Source organism: Athene cunicularia (assembly GCF_003259725.1).
Source record: "Athene cunicularia isolate RWA chromosome 18 unlocalized genomic scaffold, athCun1 chr18_part1, whole genome shotgun sequence".
Classification (NCBI taxonomy): Eukaryota; Metazoa; Chordata; class Aves; order Strigiformes; family Strigidae; genus Athene; species Athene cunicularia.
This window is the reverse complement of record NW_020799123.1, coordinates 7,135,511-7,147,936: the sequence shown is the minus strand read 5'-3', so window position 1 is coordinate 7,147,936 and position 12,426 is coordinate 7,135,511.

The window sequence follows — 12,426 nt, the reverse complement described above, 5'->3', positions numbered from 1 at the left end:
AATGTAATTATTTCCTTTCCCTGCTTTCCACTGTCCTATAAAGATCTCCTGGAGCAGCTTGTTAACAAGTTACTGCTGTACATGGTGAAATTAAAATCATGCCCATATTAACAACCCAACCAATTTGACCAAAAATTACTAAAACTAGCTGTAACAAAGGTGAGACAAGCTTGAGAGCTGCTAAGAGACAGCTTTTGTTCCTTAGCCCCATCTATCTAAGAAGGTTGAGAATTACAAATGATGAGCATGGCTGCCAGTTGAGGGGGGACAGGAACCTGATCAGTAGTGATGGGGAAGTGCAAAACCATATTTTTTCCTGTGTTCCCTTTTCCACTAGCACACGTTTTCCAATTTAATTCCCCTCCCTAAAGAGTCCCTCTCCTTGTTATCTTCCTACCTTTCTCCCTCCCCCTTCTCCCTCGGTTTATTTCTCAGAGCAGAGGATCTCCTCTCACCAGCCAGGTTAACTCTAGTTTCAGTATCAAAGATCATTTAAACTGAAAATAGCTTTTACCGAGTCCACGTTACAACCCAGGAGTGTCTGGTCACCAGATAGGATCTCCAGCTGCCTCTCAGACGGCGTGTTGGAGGGTTATCTGCGTTCCGGTACTTTCAGTACTATGGCCACAAGCCATTATGCTTCATCGCAATTCAGGAGAGTCATGGACTCAGTTACCGCTGATTATGGACCAGGTGGGAGGAGCTGATGAAACAGGGGGAAAAAAATTCATTAGCATTCAGCAGGGCAGCCTCTTCCGTAAAGAGATTTTTAATTTTCATGGAATGGAAAAGGATTATTTTATTTTTAAAGTGACCATAAACTCATATTGCTCTGTGTTGCCAACAGATTATTAGGAAACGGCTAGTGGTAGTATTTACTACTGCCTTCTGGGTTACAGAGTCCAAATTACTCAGTTATGAAAATAAGCCCTATATTGTTTGGAAGTATGAAATGTTGCCCTTCAGTTCCAAGTATGAAGTAATGATGGTTCTGGAGCAAGAGGATGGATGTGTTATAAATCCTGCTGCTGTGAACTTCTGCCTCCCTTGCAGCAAAGGGAACGGCACCTGTGAATTGTGAGCAGACAGTGCGTCTGCAGCAGCCTGAACACAGTTAGATGTGCTCAGTATTTTAGCGACCCCCTAAATATATAAGAGCATCTCTACTTTGGGGAGATTATGCATATACGGCAGACTGGTGGAGGGAAGGAACTGTGGGGAAGGCTATAACGAGTCCCTAAGGAGAGAGGCCTGGCAGAGAGCTCAGAATCCTCACTGCACTTAAAAAGTAAATAGATTGTCTTGATAGCAAAAGATGCAGAAAAGGTAGCAATTCAGTGAAGTTTTACTGCAATATATTTTGGAAGATTTGCCAAATGGCTGGCAGCAAGACTTTTAAACTCTGACTTTTTTTCCGAGCCAGTCATATTATCATCCATCAGGCAGTTACTTTGGACTGACATTGCAGAGCGTGGCTGTCTCTTTTATGTTTGCCTTGCTCCTGTTTATTTCTAGCTGATTTATTTATATCTGGAACTGATACAAGTGGCACGATTTCTTTGTTTCATTAAAAGATTCCTTGATCTAAACTTTAAAAGATTTGTCTTCGAAGAGATCAAAGTCAACCAAGTGTATGTCTGGCATCCCTGAGTTTTTCTGATATCCCAGTCCTTGGGTAAATTTGGAAGAGGCATTTTGTTGCAAAGTAGTAAACTGTGGTGACTAGGTTAGAGCTGGCCACTAAATTCTGGGGTACTAACAAATACCTACTGTCCAGGCTTCTTAACTGTTATTTTCTAAGAGATGAAACAAAGTTGATAGAGCTTGCACTGTCAAATGCAAGTCAAGGTAAAACCCAGTGCCAACTGCAAGCATGGAAAATTACATCCCACTGCCCAGCAACTCACAGTCAAGCAAGTAAAATACGATTTGCACAGCTGAGCGGAGGCATTGTCAGGGTGCTAACCTAGGAGCCAAGCACTCCTAAACCCCATCTGTCACAACCTGTTGCTTACTCCTGGGAAAGCTGCATACAGCCAGTTCTCTAAGAGAGGCTGTTAATTCTGGGTACCTTATTTATTAATTTTGGGGTGTGAATCTCCGTGTCCCCTGATTTCTAGTCCAACGGCAGCATTGCTGTGACGAGGACAGAGCTGTCTCATTCCTTCCTATGGCTGCAGGGACAATGGAAGCCGTTTCTTCCCAGCTTAGCTCAATTACTCCAAGAATTAGCAGGTCTCGAGTGCACATTTCAAGCCCCACTGCCTGTTACCTGCCAGCACCACTGACAGGACAGGGTGTTTGTGTGTGCTTTGAAGACGTAAAGCTGTATAGAATTGCTGAGTGTTATTGTGCATGGTTGGAGTGTGTCCTGGCTGTGAATCATCTTGCTCTTTCTGACCTACTGTCCTAATTGAGAGTCATTTATTCTTTAGACGCTCGTCACTGTCTGGGCCATAACTTTTTGCAAAGAAGCTGCAGCCCGAACCTGCAGGTGTTTGCCCCACTCCCTCATTACATGACAAATTAGAGGAGAATTAGTAAACTGACATGCTGAATCATGCATCCTCCCCAAACGTGACCCCCAAATCCCTGCCCCTTTGTTTTGCTGTTTTCTGTGGCAGGGCCAGGCCAGGACATGGCTTTCCCGTTGGCTATGTGAATTTTACTGCTGTGCATGTTCCAGTAAAATCAAAGGCCTTAGAAAAGGGATTCTGTGGAACCTTTTTTTTTTTTTTTTTTTGTCAGTGCCTTTACACTCATTAGTTATAGTTTAGAGCACAAGCCTCAGGGCAGGACCAGCACAGTTGCTCCTGTTTGATTACGCAGGCACTACCGCTTCTTCAAAAACCTCCGTCACCTTGTGGCTCAGTAACGAGAGATGTTTCAGCCTTGTTTCTCCAGCACGTTTAAGAAGTATACTCTTCCCTGACAGTCTTGTATCATCTTCTATTTATTAAAGGGGAGAATGACTGCCTGCTTCAAGACCCCTGTGGTGACAGTCTGCCTGGTCACATCCCTTTGAAGAATTTCTATCCGAGGGCTTATCTTCACTGCAGAATTAGCGCAGGCTTTCAGCTGAGGGTCCCTTGCCTCCCCGCTCTGCCCACGCTCCTCCCAGCAGCTGAACGGTAAATTGCAGCTGAGTGACCCCCCAGTCTCTATAGATGAAAAGTTTAAACGCTTGAGTCGCTAGGACGACTGCTGCGGTGCAGATGTCGGCATACATCGCTCCGTGCTGCAAGTCCCCCGGTGCCTCCCGCCAGTCTTCCCGGTGATGTTCGTTCTTGTCATCTAGGCACTTCCCTGATTCAGCTGAATTGGGGACATTAATACTTCCGCTGTCCCCATTTGGATGTCATTTGGACAGGCGGGTGTCAAACATTTAGCAAGAGCAATCTGGATAGGAGTATTGAGCTCGAACGTCTGTTTTTTCCCCATTTGAGAACACACCTCTTGTATTGCAGTGAGAGAGATCTGTCAAATGCAGCCCAGGCTGGGAGGCACAACCAACTCTAACCCCTCTGGGGAAGCCATAGAGATTTTTATGTATTTTGCTGCTGCCTTTGAAGGGTTCACACAGCCTATTTTTTTCTCAGAATGCATTGCTTTCTTCACCATTGGAGATTCTTCTTTTTTGTTTTTTTTCCTTTCATTATGTCTTTTAAATGTGCCTGCATTTTGCAAAGGTACAGATCAACGAGAAGAGATCAGATCCTTAATTCTGGCCAGATTCTGACCCAGCTCTAGATCAGTTCTGAATTTTACATTCACCCTTCCATACTGTTTTATGGTGGTTTTGCAATCAATTTTATTCTTTTATCTTAGGGGTTCATTCGTCTCTGGAAATTCATTCCAACTGAGTTTCTCTTTACTCTGTAGATGGAATTATTATCTGGAAAAAATTTGATCCAACCTGGAAGACAACTTCTAGCTAACAGACACTTGGTTTCCTAGCGTGAAGGAACAATTGCATTATTACCTCTCTGTAGTGTGAGATAAATGAGATTTATCCTCTTTGGGGCAAGGCAGGTATGATTTATTACCAGACAATAAAAGTTAAAATTCCTGTTAAGGAACAAGGTTGGGCTGGGCAGCAACAAGTGCTTCTGGAGAACCTAAGCGTGAAACTTCAGCCTGCGTGCTGAAGTTGCTCCTTCATTTCTGAGTTACTACCTGATATGAAACCAGTCCCACATATATAGGAAACAAATTTCAGCCTGTTTCCTACTTGATTTTCAACAGCTACTAAAACAATACTTCAGTCAGCGAGAGAGGAGATGTTCATGGCTAGTAAACCAAGTTCTGCCACTTCCATGACCAGTTACACCCCCAGATCCTCCAGCTCAGGGCTGGCATCTGCTGCAAATCCTTGTGCGTGGGATTGCTGGTTAATAATTGCTGTTCTCCCAGTCATTTAAGTCATGACTCTTCTTCCTCTCCTTCTTTTCACTATCTGAGTGACAGAGTCGGAACAGAGATTATCCAAAAGCACAAGTGCTGGTTTGTCTTATTGCCACAGTCAGCTAAATTTGAGCTCGCTGCCCAGTATCCATGGCTCGGTTCACCTCGGGTCGCTGGCATTGCTTCTTAAAATTGCCCTTCTTCCACTTACATTTCAAAAACTTAAAATTGTTCTGTTTTTAAGAATAGTCACACAGTTATACCTCCAAATGGAGTTCTGTGACACGAAGCTATTGTCAAGAAAGAAAAGATTTCCATTTAAAATTCTTGGGGTTGTGTTTTCTTGCTTGTGTTTGCAGATGCTTTTATTAAAAGTCTGCTATGAGCAGTGTCATGTATGTATGCAGCCTCAGATTTGACTGAAATGAAATTGTGAGAATTTATGGAAAAGCGTTTTGTGAGAAAACATTCACAGCTATGTAGCCTTAGAAACTAGAGAGTTAGAGTTGGAGCTCGGAGAGTGGCTATGAATATGGAGAGACGGGAGTTGGAATAATCACAAGGGAGGCAACTGCACCAGCCAGGATGAAAGATGAGAGTTTCAGCAGAAAATTGATCAAGATAACGAAGCAGGGGGAAGATGTCTTGTGACAGCAGCTGGATTTGTAGCATCTAGCCTCAAATAGGAGCATGAAACAGAAGTTTGCTTGGAGGGGAGAAAAATCAATCAGATTTCACATAGGATTGTGAAACTATAGAAAGCTCCAAGACGCCCTGGAACGCTGCACCATTTATCCTAATCGGAGGGTGAGTCAGCACTCAATTATGTTCAGGCAATTTTATATTCAGTTTTCTATGCGTTGGCAACAAAGCAATTTAGATAATATGGTCATATAGCAGAATCACCTTCTTTACAAATCTAAGGTACATTAGCTACAATAAAAAGTATGTCACTCTGAGTGCTCATTTTCCAGCATATAAAATAATCATCATGTGGGATCAAGAAGAAATCTCTTCTTCCCATTGTCAAACCCGATGTAATTGTGCAACACGGCTGTTTTATCCCCTCTTCTGAAGTTGTTAGTTATGGCTACCCTTGAGACCAGACAGATCCACCGCTGTGTGCAGGTACTGTCTGAAGTCTTGTGCATTAATAATAGTGTGTGAGATAATAGCTCCTACTGGCGTGTGTATTCAAGAGAAAACACTCTGTTATAACGAAAAGGCTTATGTATATATAGGTACATGAGGATTTCTCAGTCTGTCCATCACATGGTAAAGACCTGTGACCTGTGAAGTAGAAGAATCCGTGTTCTTTCCCTGCTGCTGCCTTTTTGGCAAGTCCCAAGAGCATCATCCTGGGAGATTTCAAGGTGTGGCTCCAGGTTTACACAGTGTTTTGCCATTAGTTCAGGAAAGATGTTATGCTAATCTGACCTTTTGCTTAATCTTTTAAGGCATGCATTATATTATTTTGGAGCAATTATACCTTTAGGAATCAGAAGTTGGAGAGGAAATGAATGAATGATTTACTATGCTTTAAATCAACAATTTAAACTGAATGATCATTTCAATGCCAGTGACAGATGCAGTCTTCCATGAACTGCTCCTTACCTGAACAGGATACATGAACTGTGTTAAAAACAGGATGCACAAACTGCGTTAAAATCTACTTTGTATGTCTCAGGGGCAAACACACAGCTTGAACCTTCATTCCTCTCCATTATTCCTTTGCCATGACTCGAAGGACATTAATAAGAGTTGAATAAGGGCCAGATCTGGAGCACAGTGAACTCAAAGAGAAATTTCCATTGGCTTTTTTTTTCCATGGATAATACCCTTAAAGATTCAGGGTCAAACCTTCAGCTGTCATAAGCTGGCATCTTTCCACGTCTCCACAAACAGAGTCGCTAGGGTTCTGTTCATCTGAAAAGAAGCACCCTCATTTTTTTATTAATATGAAGATAGTTTTCAATTATCTTCTTACGAGAATGATTTTCAGACTGTATTCATCAAGACACTGACGTTTGAACTCATTTTACTTTGAAGTCACCATCATTCAAATTGTCACAGCTTGACAGCACAGCAGGCTAACTCAGCGCTTCTCAAATTAATTCTCTTAGACCCAGTATCAATACCTGTAACCTTTGGCTTTCCTAAATGTGATATTCTGCGTGTCATCTAGTAGTCACTAACTAAACTCTCAAAGTCCTAAGCAAGCACTGGGTTCTGCATAAACCACTGTTACTGATAGAAATAGTATTGCAGAAAGGCATAAGAAACCCAGTCAATGGCCACATGCTCCAGAAAAAAAGATGGCTTATCACATGAAAGCTTAAAATATGGATGGTTTCTTACTGAGCCACACTGTTCTCAGTTGCTCTAAATTCCTAGTCAAGAACCAGGTGAGATCTTCTACAGATGTTAAAATTATATTTTGTTCTGGATTTTATTGCAAGAATTGAGGCATCTCTCAGTTGCTTCTTTATGATAAACTGACAATGTGGGAAACATCCTTCCCTTCTCATTCAAGATGTGTCTACCTTGTTTTCTTGAAAGACTAGAAATGAAAGCAAGGAAGAAACTAGAAAGACATCAAGGGGTTCATCTGATCCTTATTAAGTCAAAAATAAACATTGTTGGGAGAGCCAAAGGGTGCAGATTCAGAGCAGGCTTAGAGGACATCCTGGCTAGCAAGAAAAGCAGAATTGGCTGGATCTTTGCCTAAACAAAGTTGAGTTTCCATTTATTTCAAAGGGAGCCCCCTGGTAATTCTCAGATACTCATTTTTCACCCTAACTGAAGATAATCAGAATGTCAAGAAATTAGCAGGACTCCTGTGTTAATCAGGCATTTTTGGTAAACACATGCCCTTCCATTGCTCCTTCTTTCCATTTAAGTAGACTGAAAGAAAGTTATTTCCTCATACTCATTTTTTTCCCATTTAGTATCTCTTTTTTCACATTCAGTATCTCTCAGGAAAAAGATCGAACAGTTTTCCTGGATTTCCCCTCTCATGAAAAAGATTGACTCGTTTTCTTGGAAAATGCTAAGTACACAAAATTCTGAAGTTCTTAATGAAATGTTTCAAGCTACCTTCGTTTATCATAAACTGAAAGGGCAAAAAAATCAGACCTTCATCTTCAGTGCTTATATTTGATCCCAGTAAAATAATTAAGGTGAGCAGTCCTTGCAGTTTAAAAAGCAGCTTTCTGTCTCTTTAAAACTGTTTATGAATCATTGTTTGGAATGAGCATAGTAAAGCATTTGAAGCTGATTAAGTAGTTACATAGCTATCAGCTAGGACAGTCCTAACCTCATAATTTTATCTATTAGCAGATACTGTGGAACTAACTGACATTAAACTGGCAGCGCAAAGGTGAACTCGAGGAAAAAAATATATTGGATTTTAATAAAACTTTCCTCAAAGGTCAACCTCTCTAAGGTATAAAATCAATCTTTCTTCCTCCCGTCTTTTTCAGACCATTTATTCACAGCTATAGAAAATTCTGACACCCATTAAATATTTCCCATTTTCTTCCCGCCCCACCCCCATTACAGTACCTATCTACCTGTGACCATTATTTTTCTCAGCATTTTTATTTAGATTCCTTATTTATTTCACTCTTTTTACCTGGCCGTCTCAGGATTTGTACCCCACTCTCACAATGTCACTTATCAGGCTCCTCTTCAAGAATAGATCCTGCCTCATACCAGTTTCTGGACAAAGACTCCTTTTTACTTCATCCTTGTAAGCTCTAAATTCCTGCAGATCAGTCAGTCCTCTTTACTGATACTGGCCCAGCAAAATAACTTTTTTTAAAAAAAAAAAAAAAAAAAAAAAAAAAAGAGGAGTCACTAATATCTAAGAAGGTAGCAGCTTAGAAGGGGTTTTTCAGGGTGTACTGGCTGCACAAAGCTGTAGGTACCCAGATCTGGAAACTGCTTCTCAGTTCTTGGCATACAAGCTCCAGTTCTTGATAGCCAAGTTTCTAAAATCTTGGCATCACCGGAGCCACTAACATCATATACCATAATAGCAGAGGACCTTCTGTTGCTGGAGCGTGGCTTTGCAGGCCCAACTGAGCTGCGTGGGGCAGGGCAGCCCCAATGCACCTCATGAGAATCGGTACTCAGGCTTTCTGGGCTTCCAGGATGCGTGATGCTGTTCTCACAATCACAGTCCTCCATCCTCCCCCTTTTACCACAATAAATAATAAAACCTCCTTCCACTTCAAAGGCTATTTCTCCCGCTCTGTAGCAAGATTAACTGTACCTATGACCGACAGACTTTATCTAACCGCCAGGTCCTCCTCCCCCCATCCCTTCCCTGCATGCTCCCACATCCCCAGGACACTAATCCCATTCCTCGGAATTCCTCAGCCCCCTGTGCGACAGAGGAACAAGTCCAGGCACAGCCTGGGTTGCTGTGGAGCCACACAGCAGTTTGCAGCAAGTCGCTGACTGTGGCTGTTTGCCCTGGGGGTAAGAGTCTGCAAACAAGAGTTATCACACACGCATCCTGCCATGTGTGCGTTTAAACTTGGCATATAAAGCTGCACGCAGCAGCCCCTGCCTGCCAGCTGCTCTTCACTGGAGGGAGCTAACCATTTGCCCCCTTCCCATAATTAGAGACGAGCTTGGGGCTCTCCTAGAAGATGACCTGGCTGGGACAATGCCCCATGAACTTCTCTGTTTTGGCTGAATTCTGTTCTTGGTTATTCTCTAGTCTGTCAAAACAACTCTACATAAAAGCTAATTTTGTGGTTCCCATCTAAAAAGATCCTTGTGGTCAGAGAGCTCCCGAAGCCGGGCAACATCTGATAAGTATATACACCCTCTACAATCTGCATTTATGGGAAAATCACTGCTTAAGCTGGTAAAGTGAAATGGAAGAATCTGCACTACATTTCAAAATCATTGTTAAGGTATATGCTGGAAAGCATCCCAGCTTGGTTGCTCACACTGATAGATGATGGGGAAAGGGAACATGTGTTAAAATCAGCAAATGGATAAAACTGGGCTAGAGAGGGATGAATACAATGGGAAAAGCTTTCAATTTTTTCAAAAACAAAGCCCAGACTCCCACGCTAAAAGACTTGTGTTCCTAAATAAGAAAATGTTAAAAAAAGAGATTGTACTATATTCAGGAACGTATGTTACAAAGCTTTATGTCCACTGTCAGGATAAATCTTATATATTCTGTAAGGAACATCAACATTCATTTAGCAGAGATGAAAAGGACAAAGATGGGTGGTGGAAATTCTAAGCCTTGCTTTCTACTGCTCTTAAATTTTTGTCCATGTTGACACAGATTAGTAAAAATTTTCATTCCCTTGAACAACTTTTACGATTTATAAAAGTATTTTGGTTTTAGATATTGCATTGATCAATAAATAACACTTATTCAGTGTTATTTCTACTATATAACACTATAACACTTATTTCTAAAGACGGCTATTAATTACATTAGAAACCAAATTTAGATGGCATTAGTAGAAAAAATAAGGTCCCTTTGTAGAGACCATATAGACTCTACAAAGTCTTGTAGAAATGTAGGTCTTTGCTCTGGAAACCAGACTGCAAAGACCCAGACTGTAGAAATTGTAGCTCAGTTGCTGGTGGTGACGGCTGTCTTGCTGGCCAGCATCACAGGATATGGCTATGAACAGAGGATGAGATCAAAACCCTTCTTGTTTAATATAGATTAAGAAAGTCTTCTTCTAATCTCACTCCTGCCTCCGTGCCACACTCTGAAATACTTCTGTTGATTTGCTCTGCTGGGGAGAAAAATTGTCAAGGTTTGTCAGGAAGGATGAGAATATATATATTTTTTTTTTTCCTTTTCTCTTAAGATTAATCTTTCAGTTGAATAGAATTGGCAACAAGAGTAAAATTTTGCTGCCGGGGTTGTTATTTTTTTATTGATTGCATTTTTAAAGATTTTTCTAGCAGGGAGAGGTAGACATTTTGTTATTGCTGTGTATTAATCAAAAGAACTGAGAAATACTGCAGGCCCTGTTCTGACCTCTTTGTGGATCAAAAAGGCAGCTGAGGTTTTAAGAATACAAGTGATCCTGGATTAGATTCTGTTTCTAAATGCTAATAATTTAACATTACTGCCATTTGGCCACCTACTTCTGGTGTGTTATATGTGGATGACATAATGATCACTGCAGCTTATAAGTCAGAATTTTTTTTCAGATAAACAAGGATAAATTGAAACTTTCACTGGACCACCAGAAGCGGTCTTGATTCTTGCTGACCTGAAGAGGTTATTCTTAGGGCAATCACCTGGCTTTAACATTTAACATCGGATTTGTTCAGTTACATGAATTTTAGCATTGGCTGCATTAGAAGCTTCCTTTACATAAGCCGCAGGAACAAAAAAAAAAAGCCCACCATTTTCACAGCTTTAAAGGATCCCGCAGCTGCCTTGATTATAAATGTATTAGCTCTGTATATTTAATTCAGTTCCTAATGCTTCTCATGTAGTGTTAAAGCTATTTAAAAGGAAGTCTCTGCTTTTACAACCTTTTTTTTTTTTTTTTTTTTTTTTTTTTTTGCAACTCAGCAGCACAGTTATTGGGTTTCTAAAGCTTCTTACGAAATCTCACCTGAAAACATTGATCTACAGAGTTGTGCAGTTTCTCCCACTTCAAAGGGAAATCTACTGCTGCTGCTACCCCAGGCAGCACAGAACTGAGCACAGTAACATGTTGAACTGCTCACCAACACGGCTGGTGTTGGCTGTCAATGTGTTCAGTGTTTGTTGTACCAGGGAGATTTCTAAATTCTAATTTAAAAAAAAAAAAAAAGGCAAACCAACAACTGTATTTGTCTTTTCACCTTATCTGTTTTGGTAGTTATTTCACATCGTCTCTTTATTTTTGTGCTAAAGGTAGTGATAACTTGTTCAAAACAAAAAATCCAAGATTCTCCTTTGGATTCCCGGCTGTGCTGCAGCAATTCCCAATAGTCTTCCAGTTAGCAATGCTTTTAATTTTATAATCTTCATACTTTATTTTCCATTGTGGGATGCATTGTGATGACAGATGACCCAATTTTCACTGAAGGCCCATGCAACCCTTTGTGGTTAAAAAGGAATGAAAAATAGGGGGGGGACACCCACGACGACCAGTAACTATTTGAGTCCGAATTAAGCTTTTCGAGTTGTTTGCGATACTGCAATCCTAGTAGCATCAACATTGACACATCTGAATAAAAACTCTGCGTTTTACAATGAATTAGGCCTCCTAGCAGAAATTTTCAGCAGTGGAAAATCCCAAACATTACCCTTGCTATCTTCCTTTCCTTAACATTTCGGTTTTCAGGCTCCTTGCCTCCCACACAGTCTCGGGTATATTCCAAGCTCCAAAGGGTTAAAGTCCTGGCATTTCTTCTGACTGGCATTTCCAAATCTCTCCTGGGGCCCATGCAGAGCTTATGCCAAAATGCTTTATTATTATACAAACAGAGCAAGAGGAGGAAAAAAAAAAACCAACACAAAAACCCAACACCTCCGCAGTTTGTCCTCCAGAACCCGGTCCTGCTCGGCGGTTGACGCTAACCGTGCCGACCCGCGATCCTAGTAATTCCCGCAAGTGATATTCCAGGAGCAAACCCTGGGATGTTTTACTGAGCAGAGGGCCTGGCGCTCCCGCCACCGGGCCCGGTTCTCCCCCAGAACGTCTCTGGGGGAGGCGGCAGCCCGGGCGCTCGCCCGCTGGCTCGCAGCCCCCCCCTTTCTCTTTTGTCCTTTGTGAAGGAGTGGCAACCATATTTTGTATTTAATATAAAATGGAGTCATGGAGAAGGAGAAAAGCAATCATTTTTGAGGCTATCAAAACCCTTGTTACCTCTAGTAACTTTCTGAAATCTGAACTATAGACAGCGCGATACATGAATTTAGTATAGATTCATATATTACATCTGATAATCCAGGAAAATTTGTAGAAAGGGAAAAAATTGTGAATTTATTGAAATAATTTCATGGTCATTGCCACCCTTATGACCAAAGAT